The 9,523-nt window shown below is 41.2% G+C and overlaps 1 protein-coding gene and 2 pseudogenes across 2 annotated transcripts in view; 1 reads left to right on the top strand and 2 right to left on the bottom strand.

Annotated features, from left to right (window-relative positions):
* The window catches only part of LOC103251859 (SHC SH2 domain-binding protein 1-like), a gene marked incomplete at its 5' end in the record, with an annotated part of 26,153 nt that overhangs the window by 6,591 nt on the left and 10,039 nt on the right, over nucleotides 1-9,523 (top strand). The window lies entirely within an intron of this gene.
* LOC110594853 lies at nucleotides 604-1,276 on the bottom strand (annotated as a pseudogene). The gene has a single exon (XR_002481491.1). The product of XR_002481491.1 is annotated as a palmitoyltransferase ZDHHC21 pseudogene (transcript).
* LOC110594854 lies at nucleotides 5,845-6,096 on the bottom strand (annotated as a pseudogene).

The raw sequence follows: 9,523 nt of genomic DNA, 5'->3' as shown, positions 1-9,523 counted from the left end.
GTTGGGGTCTCACTCTGTCGCCCAGACTGGAGAGCAGTGGCTGCTCCCGGCCACCGCAGCCTCAACTTGCTGGGCTCCGGCGATCCTTCCGCCTCAAGCCTTCCAAGTAGCTGGAACTACAGGCACGCGCTACCACGCCTGGCAAATTTTTGATTTATTGTAGAGATGAGGTCTCGCCAAGTTGCCCAGGCGGGTCTCAAACCCGCAGGCTCAGGCAATCCACTCACCTCAGCTTCCCAAAGGCGTGGGATTACAGGCTGAGCCACCAAGCCTAGCTACTTGTTTTTGACATTAGGGAGAATATATTCAGTATTTCATCATTAAGTATAAGGTTAACTAGATTTTTTGTAGATATTCTTTAGACAGGTGAAGTTCTCCTCTTTTTATGTTTTTGAAAATTTTTATTGTAAGTGGATACTGACTCAATACTTTTTCTGCATTGATTGATATGATCACATGACTTTTTCAACTGGAAAAAAGAAAGTGGCGGGTTACATTGGTTGATTTTTCAATTTTTTTTATTGTTGCTTTTTTTCCATCTGTTATACTTAAAGGAGCCACATGTTAATAACTATATGTTGCATTAGTGGATATAAACATTTCTTACCAAGTTAAGCTTAATTTTAGTGGAAGGAAATAATAATAGTGGCAGAAAGAAGACATCAGTGTGTAGCAAGTAAGAAGTTCAGTGTAGAAACACAACTGCAGAAAAAACCAGTGATTATCTTCATCAACACAATTGTTAATCCATGGACTGTGATGATCCATTCTCCTTACACAGTGACCACAGCAGCTACAGTGATGCCAACACTTTGGTCTCATCTAATTACACTTGTTACATAATTCCCAGAACTCCCTTTCTCCATGTGGAATCTTAAGGTTCTCAGGGAGTCTTCCTGGATCAGTAATTGAGGCCCTTACTAAGGCAATCAGACAAAATATGGTAATGCCATAGAATATTATTATTAATATGCCTGGAATATGTCCTTCTTCATAGTGAGGAAAGAGGACAATTTTGGGAATTAAAACAATATTGTATAAGCAGACAAAGACAATCAAACCCATGCAGCACCAACCATGTGGATCAACAACAAAGTGACTCTGGAGACACATTTTGCAGTTCTGTTAATAGTCCACAAGGAAGGAAAACTCACTTGCAAATCCACTGAGATGTGTTTTAATTTTTCTGGTACTTGCATTTAGAGATTTTCTCCTGACTTATTCTTTATTATTACATTCCACCAAATGGATCTCTTTTCAGTAACAATTCTCCAACAGAACCGTCGCTGCCTGACTCGCCTCGGGCCGTCACCGAGCTTGCGACCACTGCGCTCTTTCTCCACCTCTTCCCAAGCCACCACTGCCCAGGCCGGGCCGCGCTCCCCTCGATTTTTCAAATTTTGAACCAGTCTTGCATCCCTGGATAAACCCCATTTGGTCATGGAGTATGATTCTTTTTATATATTGCTTAATTATATTTGCTAATTTTTTTGTGTTTTTTGAGTTGGGGTCTCACTCTGTCACCCAGGCTTAAGTGCATGGCACACTCATCACCACCACAGCCTCGGATTGCTGGGCTCAAGCAATCCTTCCACTTCAGTCCTTCAGGTATCTGGAACTACAGGTGTGTGCCACCACACCCAGCTAATTTTTTTTAAAAAAATTTATTGTAGAGACAAGATCTCGCCATGTTACCTATGCTGGTCTCAAACCTGTGGGCTCAGGCAGTCCTCTTGCCTCAGCCTTCCAAAGTGCTGGAATTACTGGCGTGAGCCACTGCACCCGGTATTTTTGCTCATTTTTTGTTAAGAACTTTTGTATCCATATTCATAAAGAATATTGATATATAGTTATAGTTTTGTTTTATCGTATTACTGTCTGTGTCTGGTTTTGGTATTTGTAATACTAGCTTCAAAAAATGAATTCTGAAGTAGCCCCTTCTATTTTCTGGAGGAGATGGTGTAGAATTGCTGTTCTTTTTTCTTTATTTTATAAGATGGTGGATTTTACTGTCCATCATAATTTTATACAAAAATCTAGAAATAATAGATTTGTACAAAAAAACAAACGAATAGTAAATGAGAGTAGAAGAAGAATAATTTAAATTTGTTTTTATTCTCCCATGATTTTAGGATGGTAACCATGTCAAAACTCATGTAACTGGCTTCAGAATAGGATTTGTTCACTGGCCAAAGCCTGCCATAACATTAAGGCTCTCAATGTCTCTGTTATACTGAATCTTTTCAAAACTTTTGAGGGCTTCAATAAACCTAGTTATACTGTGCTCTAGGACTGTGCTGAGCTCTGCCAACTGGTCAGCCACAGTGTTGCCTACCACCAGTCTGCAAGGAAACCTACTAGGTGTTCATACATGGCTCACTTCAGGGAATGTGTTGAGCATGTAATTGATGTTCTTCCATTCAGATTCATCGGTAGACTGAAAACTAACTTTCTGATAGAGAAAATGTCCCTCTCAGCCTCCTTTTCTTGTCAACCTCATATTCTGTCTAGCACAAGAGCTTTCTTGCCATATTCTTTATAATTTCGATCCAAAATTGGGAGCTGACGGCTGTTCAGGCTCCTGTTCTTCAAACTTCTGCCCTTGTGAGAGTTCCTCCTCACCACCACATTTTGGCAGGGTGCTGTTGTTGATATTGACAGTGACAGTGATTTTTTTCCTCGGCAACTTTTGGCAGGAATTTAGCTTCTGTCCCATTCACTTCCAGCTCCCAACCTTCAGATAACTTAGGGAGGAACTTACGATTTTCTTTTCCTCCTTAATTTCATCATTCAGGAGTTCAACAATAGCTTTGTCTCCAGGGTGCGGTGAGCCACTGCCACAGCTACAGGTATAGGGTGCTGGAGGCCTCAGGAGGGAGGCCGGGCCTCCGTGTAGACCTTGCATAAAAGCTCAGCAGCCAGAATGACTGGGCACATGGTTGGGGTGCCGCTGCATTAGCTGCGCAGTAACTGGGCAGGCACGAGGGCTCGGAAGCCTGCTAAGGCACCACACAGTGCAGCAGCGGCAGCATCAGGGAGACAGCAGTGAATACGTGCCGGTGCCAAACCTATTGATTCTTTGAACGTTTCATAGATTTCACCAATGAAGCCATCTGGTCTTGGAGATGCCTCTTTTGGGTGGGTTTAAATTGTGAATTCAGTTTCCTTGGTAGTTAAGAGGCTATTCAAATGGCCTATTTCATATTGAGTAAATTTTAATAGTTTGTGCTTTTGTAATATTGGATCATTGTTCTAAGTTGTCAGATTTTACAGGTATAGAATTGTTTGTAGTATTCCCTTATTTTTTTTGTTTCTTCAGGATCTTAGTGATAATCCCTATTTCATTACTGATATTAATAGTGTGTCTTGTCTTTTAAGAACCAACTCTTTATTTCATTGATTTTTAAAATTCTGTTTCAGTGTTGCTTGTTTTGTTCTTGTTTTTATGATTTCATTCCTTCTGCTTGTTTTGGGTTTACTTTGCATTTTCTGAGTTTTCCACAGTAAGAACCCAGACTATTGATTTCAGTCTTTTCGTCCTTTCTAATGTCAGCATTTAATACTATTGGTATTTTGTTATGACCGAGTAAGTGGGTAGAAGCTATGTCAGTAGGTTGAGTTTAATTAATTATGAATTTATTAGCATGTGGGTCAAGATTAGGAATGAAAACTCTTGACAAATTGGTGCAGTTTGTGACAAGCTTTTATAGGTAAAATTTGCAGCATTGGCTACATAGAAATTTAGTGACCATAGCAAGTATTAACTAACAACTTGGCAACCAAAATGGGAACTTCGATTGTTAGGGAACTTTGATTAATTTTATGTCCTAGGTATAGCCAGCGCCCAGAAAGTCCCTGGAGTTCTGCCATTAAGATATAGTTTACGGTAGTTACATAGAGACAGGGAAAAAGAATCATTATGCAATGGAGTTACCTTGGTTAGGTCATTAACAGAATATAAGAACAAACTATGAAAATGTCAAAACGTAACATTTGATTTCAGTTAGCAAAGCATACAATCACATGGAACTTATGGCAAAGGAGTTCTGTAACGGTCAGCAGGCAACAGCCTGCATAACCTGCCCAAAGGAGACAAAGCTAGGGGTCTGTGGTTATGGGAACATTACTGTAATTACACGTAGGTATTGATTCTTAGGTCAGGCAGGTAACTAAGATGAAAATTTTAAACAAAATGGAGTAAGCTGGTTAATTATTATTTTGCCAGCAGTTTGATTTTATTAACTGATTTAGTTCATTTCATTTTCTCGCAGCATTGCTTTAGCTGGGTTATACAAATCTTAATATGCTGTATTTTCATTCTTCGATTCATACAGAATTTAGAAGTGTTTTATTTAGTACCCAAGAATTTGGAGGTTTTTTTTTTTTTTTTGAGTTGGTGTCTCACTCTGTTGCCCAGACTGGAGTGCAGTGCCACACTTATGGCCACCACAGCCTCTACCTGCTGGGTTTAAGCGATCCTTCCTCTTCAGCCTTCCAGGTAGCTGAAACTACAGAAGTGTGCTACCACACCCAGTTAATATTTTGATTTATTATAGAGACGATGTCTCGCCAATTTTCCCAGGCCAGTCTCAAACCCATGGGCTCAGGCAATCCTCTTGCTTCTGCCTCCCAAAGTACTGGGATTACAGGTACGTGCCACCGTGCCCAGCTAATTTTTTGATTTATTGTAGAGATGAGGTCTTGCCAAGTTGCCCAGGCTGATCTCGAACCCATGGGCTCAGGTAATCCTCTCACCTCGGCCTCCCAAAGTGCTGGGATTATAGGTGTGAGCCTCCATGCTCGGCATGAATTTGGAGTTTTACTGGTATCTTTCTGTTGTTGATTTCTAGTTTGATGCCATTTTGTTTAGAAAATACACTATATGATTCAACTCTTTTACATTTGTGAAGTTTGGCCTGGTGTGGTGGCTTATGTCTGTAATCCTAGCACTTTGGGAGGCAGAGATGAGAGGATTGCCTGAGCCCATGGGTTTGAAACTGGCCTGGGCAACTTGGCAAGACCTCATCTCTACAATAAATCAAAATATTAGCTGGGTGTGGTAGCATACATCTCTGGTTCCAGCTAGCTACCTGGAAGGCTGAAGCGGAAGGATCGCTTGAACCCAGCAGGTAGAGGCTGTGGTGGATATAAGTGTGCCACTGCACTCCAGTCTGGGAAACAGAGTAAGACTCTGACTCAAAAAAAAAAAATTATGAAGTTTGTTTTATGGCCCAGGATGCGGTGTACCTCAGTATATGCTTCATGGGCACAAAAAAAGAATGTGTTTTCAGTGGTGTTCTATAAATGTCCACTAGAGCAAACTGGCTGATGGTGTTGTTGAATTTTTCTGTATTCTTTCCAATTTTCTGTTTAATGTTCTATGAGTTGGAGTCTCACTCTGTCGCCCAGACTGGAGTGCAGTGGCATGCTCCTGTCCACCACAGCCTCGACCTGCTGGGCTCCGATGATCCTTCCGCCTCAGCCTTCCAGGTAGCTGGAACTACAGGCGCACGCTACCATGCCCGGCTAATTTTTTGATTTATTGTAGAGATGAGGTCTCGCCAAGTTGCCCAGGCGGGTCTCGAATCCACGGACTCAGGCAATCCACTCACCTCAGCCTCCCAAGATGGGGGATTACAGGCTGAGCCACTGAGCCTGGCTATCAGTTTTTTTTTTTTACCATAATCAAAACTTTATTGAAAAACTGATACCAAAATAGGAGATCACTGTTGTATACCTTACAAAATCAAATGTAATTGCCTTGTCTTGATAGATTAACTAGAATTACTGAGCTTATGATAAGGCTTTCTGTGAGAACACAGATTCAGGAAGTTGGGTGGGTCATTACTGTTGCTTTCTTCTAAATGTTCACCCTTCTGTGAGCCTGGCCTTTCCTCCTGTAGGCTGGCACAACACTGTCAAACAACCTACACAAAGAACCACTGTCTGCACATGGCTGAAAACCATGGTGATCTTATAGCAACCTGGACATTTTACATCCATAAAGTAAGAATTTGGACTTTGGACTAGGCATTTCTTTTTATGTTTTTTCTTCGCTTCCAAGGATGGATGTAATCAGTCTCTGACCAAAGGCATGTCTATCCCATCACCAACTCAACTAGACCAGAGCGACCCCCACTGCCAGCTGCACGCGACCTTTTTTTTTGAGTCTCACTCTGTCTCCCAGGCTGGAGTACAATGGCATACTCATGGCCATCACAGCCTTGATCTGCTGGGCTCAGATGATCCTTCCACCTCAGACTTCCAAGTAGTTGAAACTACAGGCATGCCACCATGCCCGGCTAATTTTTTTGGTTTATTGTAGTCTTGAACCCCTGGACTCAGGCAATCCTCTTGCCTCTACCTCCTAAAGTGCTAGAATTACAGGTGTGAGCCACTGTGCCCATCATGTTCTATCAGTTATTGAGAGAGAAGACTTCAAGTCTCTGACTGTAATTGTGGATTTGTTTGTCTTTCAACTCTATTAGTTTTTGCTTCACATATTTTGTAGTTCTGTTGTTTGGTGTGTACCTATTTATGACTGCTATGTCTTTCTGGTGAATCAATATGTTTATCATTATATAATGTTATTGTCTGTGTCTGGTAATTTTCTTTACTCCAAAGGCTACTTTATCTGATATTAATATAGCCTTAGCTGCTTTCCTTTGATTAATCACTTTACTTTTTTTTTCTTTTCTTGTCTCTTCTTTTTTTTTTTGAGTTGGAGTCATACTCCTTCGCCGAGGCTGAAGTGCAGTGGCATGCATGCTCATGGCCACCCCACCGTTGACTTCCTGGGCTCCAGCGATCCTTCCACCTCAGCCTTCCGAGTAACCGGAACTACAGACGTGTGCTATCACGCCCGGCTATTTTTTATTTTATTGTAGAGGCAAGGTCTCGCCAGGTTGCCTGGGCTGATCTCCAACCCATGGGCTCAGGCTATCCACTCGCCTTGGCCTCCCAAAGTGCTGGGATTACAGGCTGAGCCACCAAGCCTGGCCTCTTTCTTTCTTTATTTTAAAGATGTGGGGTACAATTCAGGGTTAGGCATATGAATGTTCATTATGCAGGTACCCTTGTTGATGAGATGTGCTCCACCCTCCCCTGGCAGTCCCTCAACTGCCAATCCCATCCCCCCTCCCCTGGCAGGTTCCCACTACTGCCAATCCCTTGCTTATAGTATTATGACAATTGTTCAAGATCTGCTTATGAGTGAGAATATATGGTACTCCGTTCTTTGTTTGTGTGATAGATCACTGAGTATGATAGACTCTAAATCTGTCCAAGCTGCTGTGAAGTCCATGTGTTTGTCCTTCTTTATGACTACATAATATTCCATTGTGTATATGTACCACATTTAAAAAATTTTAAAATATTTTTATTTATTTTAAAGGTGTGGGGTACAATTCAGGTTTAGGTATACAAATGTTCATTATACGGGTACCCTGTTGATGAGGTGTGCCCCCCCCTTCCCCAGCTGATTCCCACTACTGCCAATCCCACTTCCTGCTCCCCTCCTGGCAGTTTCCTGCTACTGCCAATCCTTTTCTTATAGTGTTATGATGATTGTTCAAGTTCTGCTTATGAGTGAGAACATGTGATACTCAGTTCTTTGCTTCTGTGAAAGATCACTCAGTATTATAAACTCTTAAGTCCATCCAGGTTGCTGAATCACTTTACTTTTAACTTGCCTATGTTCCCCTATTTGAAGTTAGTTGTTGACAGCCTATAGTTAGGTCATGTTTTTAATCTACTTGCCCACTTACAGTTAATATCATTATTGTGGTTAGGTCTTTAGTTTGTTTTTTTTTTTTTTTTTTTTTTTTTTTTTTTTTGAGTCGGAGTCTAATTCTGTCATCCAGGCTGGAGTGTCGTGGCATGTTCATGGCCACCGCAGCCTTGACCCGCTGGGCTCAGGCGATACTTCTGCTTCAGCCTTCCTAGTAGCTGGAACTACAGGCACGTGCCACCACGCCTGGCTAATTTTTTTGATTTATGGTAGAGATGAGGACTTGCCAAGTTGCCCAGACTGGTCTTGAACCCATGAGCTCAGATAATCCTCTCACCTCGGCCAAGTCTTTTGTAGAGATGAAGCTGGTCTCAATCTCCTGAGCACAAGTTAACCTCCTGCCTTGCCCTCCCAAAGTGCTGGGATTATAGGGGTGAGCCACCGTGCCTGGCCTGTATGTCCCTTTGTAGAACTCTTTTAGTGGTTGTTCTAGGTATTATATGTAGATAACATCATGGTTTACTGGTGTCATCATTCACCTATTCGAGTGAAGAATAAAAAACTTGTCTCCTTTTCCATCTCTTTACTTTCTCCTCTTTATAATTGTCTTAAAATTTCTTTTACCTACATCTAGAAGCATGTTAGACAATATTACGATTTTTGTTTTAAATGTCAAATATAAATTAGAAAACTCAAAAGAGAAGGAAATCCTATTGTATTTTCTTTCTTTTTTCCTTTTTGATGTTTCAAGATTTCCTCCTTTATTGATTCTTTTTTGTTTAAAGAACTTGCTTTTGCCATTCTATCAGGGTAGGTCTGCTGATGACAGATTCTTAGTTTCCTTTCTTCTTAGAATGTCTTGATTTCCTTTTAATTCCTGAATAATATGTTCACTGGGTATAGGATTATGGATTGGCAGTTCTTTTCTTTCAGACCTTGAACGATACTTTACCTCTTTCATCTGGCCTCCATGGTTTTTGAAACTGTTAGTCACAGTTTTTCTCCTATAGGTAAGGCGTAAAATTCTCATTGATGTTTCCAAGACTTTTTTTTCTTTTTCTTCTTATTTATTTATTTATTTTTGAGTCAGAATCTCACTCTGTCACCCAGGCTGTAGTGTAGTAGTATGCTCATGGCCACAGCAGCCTTGACAGGCTGGGCTCAGGTGATCCTTCCACCTCAGCCTTCTAAGTAGCTGGAACTACAGGCACGTTCCACTATGCCCAACTAATTTCTTTCTTTTTTTTTTTTTTGATTTGGAGTCTCACTCTGTCACCCAGGCTGGAGTGCAGTGGCACGCTCATGGCCACCACAGCCTCGAGTTCCTGGGTTCAGGTGATCCTTCAGCCTCAGCCTTCCAAGTAACTGGAACTACAGGCACGCGCCACCATGCCCAGCTAATTTTTTGATTTATTGTGGAGAAGAGACCTCGCCAAGTTGCCCAGGCTGGTCTTGAACACATGGGCTAAGGCAATCTACTCACTTCAGCCTCCCAAAGTGCTAGGATTATAGGTGTAAGCCGCCACACCCGACCTCTTTTCTTTTTAATCTTTAGCTTTCAGTAATTTAATTATAATATATCTTGGCATGAGTTCTTTGAGTTTATTCTGCTTGAGGTTTCCTCATTCTCTTGAAGCTAGGTTTATTATCTCTTGCCAAATTTCATATCTTTTTTTTATAGCAAATGAAATGTGGTTTGTCTTTATTCCTTTTTTAAAAATTTCTTTTAATCAATATTTCTTATTATGATATTGTGGGGTACAGTTAAGGGTTAGGTATACAAATATGCTTCGT

This window comes from Carlito syrichta, unplaced genomic scaffold, assembly GCF_000164805.1.
Source record: "Carlito syrichta isolate Samal-C Ts95f unplaced genomic scaffold, Tarsius_syrichta-2.0.1 Scaffold147384, whole genome shotgun sequence".
In the NCBI taxonomy this organism is placed as follows: Eukaryota; Metazoa; Chordata; class Mammalia; order Primates; family Tarsiidae; genus Carlito; species Carlito syrichta.
The sequence above is the reverse complement of the archived record's forward strand: the minus strand, read 5'-3'. Positions and strand labels throughout refer to the sequence as shown.